A 13,874-nucleotide genomic window follows, 5' to 3' on the forward strand; every position below is an offset into this window, starting at 1 on the left:
CATATGCAATAATTCAAGATTCAAAGCATTAAACTTGCAATGGCAGTGGAGGCCTTTGGTGGGACTGATGCAGTTTTTGTTTACTTCATCCATCTCTGGATCTGGAAAACATATTCTGTGATAAAATATAACCCCCAAAGTTGTAGTCCATCTTCATTAAACATCCATTTCACTCTAGTCCATTTAGTCCATTTACTTTATTTTCTGAAATAGTACTGTTAATGCTAGAATTATGTTATGTGCACTTTGCCATGCACAAGTGTGTCATAAGTCATCATGAGTTTCTGACATTAGGTGTCCTTTCTAAGATGTGCTTTGTTATAGTCTGAATGATTTATGCTGACAAATTCACAACAAAAGTTAAACATTATATCTCCTTCCCCTGTCTGGATTGTAATGGTGGTAACATTTCAAACATTCCTGTTGATTGCTTCATTATCTTCACTCTAATTTACTGAACACTGTGCTACCACTCCTGTCTAAAACTATATTGTCTACAGTAATTGCAAAGTCTCTGTCTTTCTCTCCTTCTTTGCAGAGGGCAGTTTTTTTTCCCATGCATGATGCAGGCTACACCTCTGCATAAACTCACTTGTTTAACTTTATATATATCTGTGTGTATGTGTGTGTGTGTGTGTGTGTGTGTGTGTGTGTGTGTGTGTGTGTGTGTGTGTGTGTGTGTGTGTGTGTGTGTGTGTGTGTGTATATATATATATATATATATATATATATATATATATATATAGGTCTAGGACATTTCACGTAATGCACATTTCACTGAAAGTCAAATTAGTGTGCACTTTCACTGAAAGCTCAATTCACTGAAAACTCAATTCACCGAAATACATTTCACTGAAAGTTATATATGGCCTTTTCCCCACTGTAGTGCGACCCTGGAGTTAGTATATATAGTAAGGAGGGGTGTGGGGGCACCAACCACATTGGGGGTGTGTGGGGGGCATAGCCCCCACATATTTTAAATATTTTGAACTACATACATGGATGCTTGCAATTCCAATGTATTACTCTTTTCCGAACATAATATATACTTAAAATATGTGGGGAGCTATGCCGCCCACACCCTCTGATGTGGGAGGCGGTGCCCCCCACACCACCCATACTATATATACTAACTCCAGGGTCGCACTACAGTGGGGAAAATGCCATATATAACTTTCAGTGAAATGTGTTTCAGTGAATTGAGTTTTCAGTGAATTGTGCTTTCAGTGATTTGTGTTCAGTCATTTGAGTTTCAGTGAAATGTGCATTCAGTGAAATGCCCTAAACCCATATATATATATATATATATATATATATATATATATATATATATATATATATCCGTATATATATGTATATATATATATATATATATATATATATATATATATATATATATACACTTCATATGGTCTAGACCAGAAGATCGAAGTTTTGAAACTTCAAAAATGAAATAAAAAAATAAATAAATAAAATTTTTACATTTTTGCCAGGGTGAAGCCCCCCTGAACCCCTACACCCCTTGCTAAATAAATACACCAACTCCGAGTTCGCACTACAGTGAGGGACAATGGTAAATATCCCTTTTTGCACTGTACAGTAATCTCCGTTCAAAACGTTCAAAGTTTCAAAACTTCAATCTTATGGTCTCATCTGTTTGAAGTTCGAAGTTTTGAAACTTCTAGCTTCGGAAGGGGATCCATCTGTGGTTTTCCTTCAGATCCTTGAAATACCATAAACTCAAAATTTATATTATCAAGACAAAAACATTGAAATCCTACATAACTGAAACTTAACATTGACGAAACTTGTAAATTCAAAACAGCTTTTGCACATGTCAAAAAGCACCATTATGAATAAAGATCGCACAGCACTAAACAGAGCATGGAAGACAAATGGAAGGGAGATCACTGTACAGTGAGGATCAGGTCATTTAGCCTTTTCCCCACTGCAGTGCCATCTCAGAGATAGTATAGTTAATTTGCAGGGGGTGTGAGGGGTGCAGACCCCCAAATGGCGGGGTGCAGTGTCTTGCCTCCCTGCAAACCCATTGAGAAAGCTGTATTTTTGTCATAACTAAAAAGGGTCAGTTGAGGACCTATTCAGTTATCTGGCTAACAAACGAATAGAATAACTGTTCATAATCTTTTAAGAAATTGTTATAATTTCCAAATGAGAGATGCATTTGCCTTTGTCTGAGTAGCTCTTCTTTTGTGGAAACTGACCCCATAATTCATTCATTTACAAATTGATGTGTGTGTAAATTAGGTTTTTCATACCAGTGGTCCTAATATCATTCTTAGATGCTTTACAATGTATTGTGCAATACAAAATGTATGTTTTAATTCAATTCCTTTTGCCTAAATGTCTGTGATTTGGACAGTTAAGAAATTTTCTACAGGCTTTAAGTGCTACGTGTGCCCCCCGAGTGCATTTATTCTCAATTTATCTGATGTACACACGTTCACTCTGTATCTTTGTCTGTAAATCTTTTTTTTGCCAGCATTCTTAGGTAGGTGTGGTTCATGTCTAAATGTGTTTTTGTATGTTTCTTCTATTCGTAATATTTTTATATGTATAAAATATGCTGCGAGTATTGTTTTTGCATCTTAATAGTCGTCAGACAAATGAGCTTCTTGTACCTTTCCCCTACTAAATGAATCATCATGACTCTTAACCTTGAGTCATCTGTTACATTAACTACTGTCACATAAATAGCTTTGAAATCTGGACCATTCTATTCAAGGAAATGTGAAATCTGCCATCCTTTAAGCCATAGCACATCTTCCATGAATCCTTTAACTAAACACCTTGCATTAACTGTTAGCAACACGGGGAATTTGCATTCCTCATAGTTGCTTACAGCTAGTAGTGATCTAGTCAAGAGGCAGCATATCATACAGAAGTCAGTAGGTTATTGCTAACTTTTGAGTACTGCAGGTTTCATATCACTATGTTGGAAAAGTACTTTAAACTGTTATAGTCATAATAAGAAAATGTTATATGGAAATACTGAACTTTTTTTAGAATTAAGTCTAAGTGTTTTTAGGTAACTAGATTGGAGATTAATTCAGTCTAGAAATTAGAGGAGAGGAGAGGATTAAGGCTATAAATTATTAATAAGATGCTTCCTGTAAACCAGGCTTTGATTTCTTGACTGTCCAAGGGCCTGCTGAGTGACTCTGAACAAGATATTTAACCAGACAGTGCTCCTAGATCACCCCTAAAAAGGGGCATATGCATTCAGTTGGTCTGGTTAACACATCTTTAAAATAAAATAAAAATTACAATAATCACAATAATCTGCTGGTGAATATATTTTTGATGGAAACATTAAGACATTTGCTGTACAACATTTCATTAAATAATACATGTGGTTTCAAGACTGTTAAGCCTGATTTTTAATCCCTTTTTTAGCAGACCTTATGTATGTTGATCTCACTAAGTATGAATCTTAGTAAATGACATCCTTTCACCTGCTACCAGTATGACCAGAAGAAGCTAAATGGGCCGAGGATTAGAAACCATGAATCACACTCACCAAAAAAAACAGCCCAAAAGAAAAAAAAAACTTTTTTTTCAAGTGTTTTATGCAGAGGGCCATGTCCAACACGAAAATTATATATACCAACTCCATGGCTGCACCACTTGAAGAAGGGGGCAGTGGTTTCCTGTGGAGGAACTCCTATCATCAGTGGGTTTAACCTTGGGTAACTGAAGTTTGAGAGCTGAATCTTTATCCACTCATAGGTTAACCCTTTCAGGTCAACAGTCACAATCACTTCTTTCCTTATTGCAGGTCTTTGATTATTTGCATTACATCCAGTACCTCTAAATTAAATATGTACAGAAGTATTATCAGCAGTAAGACATAGATTAACAGAAAATCCTAAGAAGAACCTCCCACATCTCAGGCATGCTAGATGTAAAAATGGCACTGAACATTTCTGAATGTATATGAATACTTAAAAAGTGAATATAGTATATGATGCACATTGCTGTGGAATTTAATGCCGTGGTTCTTTTGCAATTATAAAACAGTCATCAGTAATATGTTTAATTTTGATCCATTGCAATAAAATATTAAAATAATAATCAATATTTTCATGCATTCAATGCAGGAATAATTCAGGGCATTTTATTTTGTTTGCCTGTGCAAAATTTAATAGCTAGATAAAACAGAGCCTATGACATGCTAGAAATATGTCAAAATCCAAGTGGAAATTCCAGAAAAAGTATGGTGAGTAATTTGTTATATACGCTATCCATGATGTATACAAAACATAAATGTCATAACATTTTAGACTGCATATGCATGCAAGTAGCAAAGATTATGAAGGCTTGGACAAGTACACAATAGATGCAGGAGCTGTACTGATAAACTGAGAGGTAGTACCTTAGAGGTAACTACACTATTCCAAATCAGACTGGTGGAACACTTCGTACTGAACTACCTTCCAATAATGGCTGTTCAGAGTGTTAGCTTGGTTGTTTCATAAGCTCCCATGACCGTAAATAGATAATCACTTCAAAGATTAAGATAAATGTTTCAACTTCAACTGAAAAAAAATAGCCATGCCACCAAGAACTGAAGAGTAACCTTATCAAGTAATTTGCACTAGTACCAACCAAAACCTCATGACCCTTGACCTCCATCATACCATTGCTATTAGCAGATATAATCCAGTGCTTAATGCTGATGAAGATGTGATGCCCATGCACTGGCCCAGCAATCAAGGAGCCTCAATACTCACCACTAACACCAGTGATGGGGGTCCATATAGGGAAAGGATAATAAATACTCACAGTAAAGTAACATTTTCCTTAAGGGCACACATAGATCACAGTCAGTCTGGGGCTGGTTTCTGCCTTTCTCTCCAGGTCCCCAATAAGACTCCCCACTGGCACAGCTATAGGGTCAACATCTCAGCCTAGTGGGCAAGCTAAAACCTCCAGCACCCTCTCTGTCCAGCCAGTGCTTCGTATCCCTGCCCAAGTAGCTGACACATACACACACTTTGAGATAAGTGTTTATACAACCACACAGATACTCCTGTGGAAGGCTGGCACAGGTTCTCCAGCTGTGCCCCTTTTACCCATATAATACGGTAGAAATCACTGTGACCACCCAGCTAATATTTATCAGCTACTCATAGGCCCTTATGAAAGGGTGTCCAGTCATACTGTGCAATACTATTATCCAAATGGTAAGTGCAACCAAACAGTCAAAACTTATTTGGAGTGACTTGCTACAGTATACTATATACATGCAATGTACTCTAGAGCTTAAATTATCACTACACAAAACAGCCATAGTTGAAAGGTTTAAAAATATTTAATAATAAATAATAGAAACACAAGACAATACTTCTTACTACACAGTGTTAGTCAAGAGTTCAGAGATCACAGAGAAATACTTAAAATAATACAGTAGAAAATTTCTGACATCACAGAAAAACAAATCAGTCTAATCTTCCTATTTCCTAGCTATATCTAAGAGAAACACAGTTCTAAAATCCTACTTACATATAGACACAGGCAGAGTGGTGAGTTGGATGTTCTCAAGACAAATGCTCAAATGCTCTCCTTCTTTCTCTCCTTAAATTGATAGCACAGTACCACTGATTCATTTCATATTACATCATTTCTTTCTGGTTCCCAGGCTAACAGACTCTCAGAGGTTAATACCCCTTGATCCTGCAGCTGGTCAGGAAGCCAGAGCAATAAAAGAAATTATACATGCAAATTCTAGCCATTAACTCTGGACTCAAAACAATAGGCAGACTGCCTTTATCTAGACATCTTGGCTCAGAGTTTTGACATCAAAGAACTGACTTCTCAACTTTGTTACAGCAGAGTGCACTGTTATTATATTTTTGCAGTTCCACATTTAACACCAATTTTTCCATTTAAGAGAACAAGCCCATGGCTTATATTAATATTTACAAATGACAGAATTATCTACAAAATTCTATCTGGCTAGGCTGTCAACCTTCACCTATCGTCACAGAAGACATCAAGGAATAGTTGTAATCAGCCCATGGCAAAATCATGTCTAGCACCCCTAAGGAAGACAATATCATTATTTTTAGTGGTCTCAGTGCCAAATTCAGGATTTGTGTATGACTTGGTGTTTGTTTTCAACACCTTCAGCCAGGTCAGCAGTATGATTTTTAAATACTATGTCTTATTAGCCTAGTACATACACTGCTTCACTGGAGACTCTTCATATCTGAAACAAACCTTGTGTAAAAGAGTAAATTTACTATACATGTGCAGTTTAGAACAGCCAGTCAGTCAGCATGTTTTGGTGAGAAAGCAGGAAAATGAAGAACCCAGCATGTTTTGGGGCAGTAACTGCACTGAAATCAGTAGTCTTATTAAATGGTTTGCCTTACAAACTTCTGTGACCCAAATGCACCTGGCTAGTGCCGAAAAGCCAAAAATAAAAAGACCGAAAACACAGAAGTAGAAGAAAGAAACTCAGACATCACTGTTCTCCTTAGACTTATTTTGGAGGGGGAGGCAAGCCCCCCTTGCACTGTCAACACCCACTGAACTTATATATACCAACTCTATGATTGTCATAGTTTGGAGAAAATGGAATATTCAGAGAAATGACATTTCAATCTTAATATAAACAAGTCCAATCTTTTGGCCATTCAGTCTCCAGACAACATTTCAAATGATTACTCCTGCACTGCTCCAGTGATATCTGTTATCATTAGTATAATGTGGTCTCTCTACATATTCATTGTTTTATACACACACATATCTGAGGAAGTGTGAAAATACAAACAACAAAACCTAGATATTTTTGAAAAGTATAAAAAAGAAATATGGACACTGGAAAGAAAGAAGAGATTTGATATGGTGCAATATTTATGCAAAGGAGAAAGCCAAATTAGTCAATATAAAGAAGGCGGCCCCAAAGCTATTTGAAGAGAAATATAGGCAAAGGCATCCAGACATGGAAAATTTAACAATAAAAAATACCACAAAGAAGGAATGTAGAAAAGAAGATTAGTAAAGTAGAAGGTAAAAAAAAATAGAAGTTGCAGTTAGAGTGCCTGGGAAGTGAAAGATTTGGTATAGAAGGTCTAAGACAGGTTACATCACAGCATGATGGAGTGATTCCCCAAAGTAAAGAGAAACAGGAAGATCAGGAGACATCTGAAGAAGAAATATGGACATGGGAAAGAAAAAGAGATTTAATATGGTGTAATATTTATGTAAAGGAGAAAGCAAAACTAACCAATACAAAGAGCAGCACCAAAAATATTTGAAGAGAAATACAGGCAAAGGAATCCAGACATATACAAAAAAATAAGAAAATAAAGAGAGTAGAAAAGGAGATTAGTAATGGAAAAGTTAAAGAAATATAAACTGAGGTTATGGAGTACCTCCGAAGTGAAGGATTCAGTGTAGAAAATCTAATTCAGAAAGTACCACAACAGGATAGAGCAATAGACCTCCAAATTAAGGGGAAACCAGTTGAATGGGAAGCAATTGGTCAGGTGCTATACAAAGATATTTTGGAGCCTTCCACAAGAAATGAGTATAAATGTTCACTTGAAGCTGGACATCAAGGGAAGGAACAAGAAACTGTGGAAATTCTGATGCAGTCAATGTTGAGGAGTGATAGGCCAGTGAGTTCCCATATGACAGAGCAATGGATGGCAAAGGATGAAAATGAAGAGAATGTGCAACAGGAAGATGCAATCAAACTTTCTATGGAATGCCCATAGGAAATGGAAATAAAAAAAAAATGTGCCCTCATTCTAGAAGAAGACGAGCTAAGAGAAGACTTGCTTGATTTAATAGGGATAGATACACATATTAAGGTCCATGAAAGAAATATACTGCAGAAAGTCAGTAAAAAACAAAAAAATCAGAAACTTGATAAAATAAGTGAACATAGTAATTAGGACTATCCATGGAGATCCATGAGCTGTAACAAAAGTAAACAGGCTATATTACTGTACAGCTAAATTAATAACTGATAAGGTTCTACCAGAAGAACACAGGGTAATGAGGGAAAGGAAGGGGAGAAATTGAACACCATCATGGAAGTATCGAATAGAGAAAACTATAAAGCAATTAAGACAAGAAGTGACACTGTTAGGAGAGTACAGAAGAAGGAACAGATCAACAAAAATACTTAGAAAGATAGTCATGATAAAAGCAATGTTCACAATTAGAACAGATCGGGATCTTCATGTACTATCGCAAATAAACTAAAACATCTCAGCATAGGCGGAAAAACCTAGAAGATACACAGATAAATATAAAGGAAAAGTACAAAATAAGCAATTTATTAATGACCCAAAAAAGTTTTATAGAGAATTGGGAAACAAGGTAAAAGAAATTGAAAGACCACTAAAAAAAGAAGAAATAGATACATTTTGGAGAAGTATCTATGAAGATCCTGTGGAACATAACAAAGATGCTAAATGGATAGAAGAAGTAAAAGAAAGAACAAGAAGTTTAAAGGTACCGGATATGAAATGGGATGAAGTAATAACCAGAGAGATTGAAAATTAAGAAAAGCACAAATCCAAAAATACTTCTCAAGATCAACCACGACAGCAGCCAAAAGTAAAAAAACACAGCTTTATTTAAAAAGTAAGTGCTTTCATGCCCAACTGAGCACTTCTTCAGACCAGTATAAAATAATTAAAACCAACAGCTTCTATATAGTCAGTGCATCAAATAAAATCAGTCACATGTTTAATTACCACTAAAACTATTTAAATAAGTTACAAGCTCTAAGAATTGGTTTTAAAGGTACATAACCATTTAACTCTGGATGTACATCTGCTTGAAATCTAACAATCCATCCAGTCTCATGCTGTTCTGTAATATTCTTCTATGTTATGGCAGAAAAAGAGGTGTGAGAAGACAGATACAGGGAGTGACAATACCCTGTGGTGATTGAAATTTTTGTCAGTATATAGACAGCAGTAGGAGATTTGTCTATCCCACTACAAACAAGTTTTTGAGATCAAGGTTAGTACCGATTGTTCCAATGTAAATGTGGTTTATATAGCTTGCTGTTCAGCATGTACATGTTTTTATATAGGAAAAACTAACAGGATGCTGAAGGATAGAGTCAGAGAACATTTATTGGCCATAAGAAACAGAGATAATAGGAATGCCCTAGCAAAACATGTTTATGAGGAAAGGGATTTACATAAGTTTAAGTTTAGAGTGTTCGAGTGTTTAAGTTTTGGGGAGCATTTACGATACATCAAGAATATTACAGAACAGCATGAGACTGGATGGATTATTAGATTTCAAGCAGATGTGCATCCAGGGTTAAATGGTTATGCACCTTTAAAACCGATTCTTAGAGCTCGTAACTTATTTAAATAGTTTTAGTGATAATTAAACACGTGACTGATTATCTGATGCATTGACTATATAAGAGCTGTTGGTTTTAATTATTTTATACTGGTCTGAAGAAGTGCTCAGCTGGGCAAGAAAGTGCTCTCTTTTAAATAAAGCTGTGTTTTTTTACTTTTGCCTGCTGTCGTGGTTCGTCTTGAGAAGTATTTTTGGATTTCTGGTTTTGTTATTCTACAGACCTTTCCACAGTGGATTACCTTTTTGCTGTTTTTGGAAAGTTAAGAAAAGCCTTTAACTGGAAAACCCCAGGGCCAGATGCAGTACCTATCTTCTGGTTAAAAATATTAACATCTGTGCAGGAAGATTTAGCCATGAGTAAGAACTATTTATATGCGCATCCCAAACAGACACCAACCTGGCTAACAACAGGAAAAACAATGCCCCTATTTAAGAGTGAACCTGCAGGCTAGCCTAAAAATTCATACGTCGTCGGAAGGCAAGTTATTGATCTATAATTTTTAGTTTAGCTTGCAGGTTCAATCTTAAATAGGAGCATAGGAGCATTGTTTTTCATGTTGATAGCCAGGTTGGTGTCTGTTCAGGATGCGCTGCTATTCTGCCTTGCCCTTAACCCATTAAGCTGTCTACTTAACAGCTTAGGCCATGGGTATAATTTTGGCATCTAGAAAACAATAAAGTGTAAAGACTTCTCATCTTCTCTTTATCGATGATTTAAAACTGTATAGCACATCAGATGAGGAACTGAAAGCACAACTGCAAGTTGTCCAAACTTTTTCAGATGATATAAGAATGTGATCAGGTCTTGATAAATGTGCAAAAGCAACCTTTAAAGCAGGAAAACTGCAGCACCAGGAAAACATCAGTTTGGGACAAGAATGTGATATAAAAAAACTTGAGCAATAGGGAGTGTATAAATATTTGGGAATTAATGAAGGATCAATAATAAAACATGAATAAATGTGAATAAAACTCAGTAATGAATACTTTAGAAGACTTAAATTAATCCTGAAAACAGCATTGACATCTAGGAACAAAATCCAAGCTATAAACCAATTTGATTTTCCTGTCCTAACTTACAGTTTTGGAATGATTGACTGGCCCCAAAACATGCTGGATAGATTAGACAGTAAAAGAAAAAGGATGCTTCAAGCTCACCAAATGGCTTATAAAAATAAGTGCATACGAAGATTATATATTCCTCATTCCGAAGGAAGGATGGGCCTCCATGAAACTGATTACATGTGTGAAGATATGTGAAGGCTGCCAGCCTAGCTAGACAGGATTTTGTAGATAATTCTGTCAGCTAGGAAATAGAAAGATTAGACTAGCTGTTTTTTTTCTTTATTGATGTCAGAACGTTTCTACTGTATTATATTAAGCATTTCTCTGTGATCTCTGAACTCTTGACTAGCACTGTGTAGTAGGAAGTATTGTCTTGTGTTCTTATTATTTATTATTAAATATTTTTAAACCTTTCAATGTTGGCTGTTTTGTGTAGACATAATTTACGCTCTGGAGTACATTGCATGTATGTAGTGATACTGTCCAAGCCACCCCAAACAAGTCTTGCTGTTCAGTCACACTTACCAGTTGGATAATAATATTGCAGAGTAATAATTGGACACCCTTTGATAAGGACCTTATTAGCAACTGATATTAGTGGTTGGTGGTGGTGATTACTACCTTATAGACTCTCTTCAGTATGGAGAATATCGATATATGTGCAGTGACAGAGACCTGGTTCAAGGCCCCAGAGAGCACCCCAGCACTACCAGGTTATATCTCATACCATGCCTTTCGGCCCCAAAATTCGGACCGAACCACAAAAGGAGGGGGAGTATCCATATTCATCAAAGATACTCATACCTCCAGGTTAGTGGCACTACACGAAGCATCAGAGACCATCCATGTACAGTTAACACTGGACAAAACTGCCTTTCAGTTTGTAGCCTGCTACAGACCACCCTCCCAAACTCAGGAACCCCACTCGGCCTTCCTGAGAACACTGGAGAATATGAAGGTCTCTCCAAACACAATAATATTGGGTGACTTCAACTACCCAAAAATCGACTGGGAAAACTAGTCAAGCCCCAACACCCTTGCCCAATGGTTCCTAGAATTTATAAACTCAAATGCTATGGAACAACTGGTCACCACTCCCACAAGAGGGGATAACATATTGAACCTGGTCATCACCAACATGGGGACTCTATGTTCCACACCAGAGGTATGTCCCTCATTGGTAAGATCAGACCATAAATTAATCTCACTGGACATCCATATCCCATCCCCACCCCCAGCCAAGGAAATCATGGTGAAAAATTTCTCAAAAGCAAATTTCACACTTCTCAAAACCGAGGTGGAATCCTTCAAAGCTGCCGGGCCAGTGGAAAATACTGCCCAAACAGCAGAATCATTTACAAATGCATTCTATGGACACATACAGGAATGCATGGATCATGCTATCCCAAATAAAACCAAGACTCACTCCTCCAAAGGCAGGAGACCAGTCTGATGGACCCCGGCCATAAATAAGCTATACAACAAAAGGAGGAAGCTACTACATGATAGAGCAAAATCCCAAAAAGGGAAGGCATCTCTAATCAGTACTAGCAAGAAACTACGATCCCTCATAAAATTATCTAAGGCCAGCTTCGAAAGAAAAATTGCACAAGGCACTAAAGATAATCACAAGGCCTTCTTTAGTTATGACAGGAATCTGGGGGGCAACTCCGAGATATATTCTGAGTTAGTACAAAATGACAAAAAATACACTGATCCCACAGACATTGCTAACATCTTGGCAGACAGGTTCAGTGCAAATCCCCCCCCCCTTCCCCCCCAAAAGACCAAATGTCTATCCCAACAGAATGTAGCCTCCTTGACATCACAAATGCACAGGTGAGAGCTGCCCTCTCCAAAGCAAAAAACACAGCATCAATGGGACCAGACAGTGCCCCGGACTGCATCTTACACGAGCTCCAAGAAGAACTAAACCCTCACATAAAGTCACTGTTCAGTCTCAGCCTTGCTACAGGATATGTACCCAAGGAATGGCATACAGCAACAGTGGTCCTGCTCCATAAAGGTGGTGCCACAATGGACCCAGGAAACTATCGCCCTATAAGCCTGACTAGTCTGGTCTGCAAAGCTATGGAGCGTATCATCATGGAACTCATAAACAAGGACATTGGTAACCTCCAGACACTGGATCCCACCCAATTTGGCTTTGTTAAGGGCAGATCTTGCCTCTTGAACCTGGTCAACTTCTTTGAAACAGTTACCAAGGCCATAGATGAAGGGAAGGTAGTCCACACAGCCTACCTGGACTTCGCAAAAACCCTTGACACAATACCCTACTAGGGCATCATAAATAAGCTCACCAGCTTAAATATCAACCCCTATGTCACAACATGGGTTGCAAACTGGCTCAGGGATAGAACCCACATGGTCAGTATTGCAGGTGCCATGTCAGACTCCAAACCAGTTACAAGCGGCGTCCCACAAGGCTCAGTCCTGTGACCTCTCTTGTTCGGTATATACTTCTCTGAGGTACAGGCTAATGTGGGAGGACTATGGCTGACCAAGTTCGCAGATGACTACAAGCTGGGTGCCATAATCGACTCTCTGGCTGACACAAGCATCCTCCAAAAGGGTCTCACAGAGACGGATAACTGGTGCCAGAGCCATGGCCTTAAGCTAAATGCCAAAAAGTGCATAGTCATCCCATTCGGGAAAAACAAAGTGCCCACAAATTACCACATAGGTGGTAATCCATTAAGTACGGAAGAAGTAATTAGGATTTGGGGACCCAAGTAGATAGAAACCTCTCTTTTGACAATCACCTTGCCAGAGTGGTTAGAAAGACCTTCTATATAGCCCACCTTATCATGAAAGGGTTCACATCTAGAACAAGAGAGATCATTGTGCCCCTTTACTCATCACTCATCAGGCCCATAATTGAATACAATGCCCCATTTGGGATGTACCTTACCCGACACCTGCAGCAACTGGAGAGGCCCAAAAGTACCTCACCAAGAGGATCAAGGGACTCAAACAGATGCCCTGTGCAGTTCGGCTAAAGAAACTCCAGGTCTACTCAGTTGCTTACCGCCTACTCAGAGGTGATCTATGCCTGACGTATAAAGTCATGTCCAACCCAGAGTTAATGGACATGCTCCACCTCAGGAAATCCAAATCCCTTAGAGCTACATGCTCCATGGACTTAAACCTCAGCACAGAAATAAATAGGACATGCTGAAGGGACAGATTCATATCCCAGAGGCTGCCCTCACTCTGGAACAGAATCCTAGTCCATATTAGGCAGAGCCCCTCATTGACCCTCTTCAAGAGAAATCTTGACGAGTGGATGGGAGATTGTAAGTTCACCCCTGGGATCTCTTCTGTGTCCCTGCTCGACAGGGGCACAGTAAACTAACCTTAAAAGGCTATCTTATGTGACCTACTCTACAGAGGCACAGTAAACCGATCTAAAAGGGTGGCGA

At 38.0% G+C, this 13,874-nt stretch overlaps 1 protein-coding gene across 1 annotated transcript in view; it reads left to right on the forward strand.

Moving 5' to 3' along the window:
* The window catches only part of LOC122814860 (phospholipid-transporting ATPase ID-like), a 2,026,011-nt gene that overhangs the window by 1,588,191 nt on the left and 423,946 nt on the right, over positions 1-13,874 (forward strand). The window lies entirely within an intron of this gene.

The sequence above is a fragment of the Protopterus annectens genome, chromosome 1.part1, assembly GCF_019279795.1.
Source record: "Protopterus annectens isolate FY-2018-M chromosome 1.part1, PAN1.0, whole genome shotgun sequence".
Classification (NCBI taxonomy): domain Eukaryota; kingdom Metazoa; phylum Chordata; order Ceratodontiformes; family Protopteridae; genus Protopterus; species Protopterus annectens.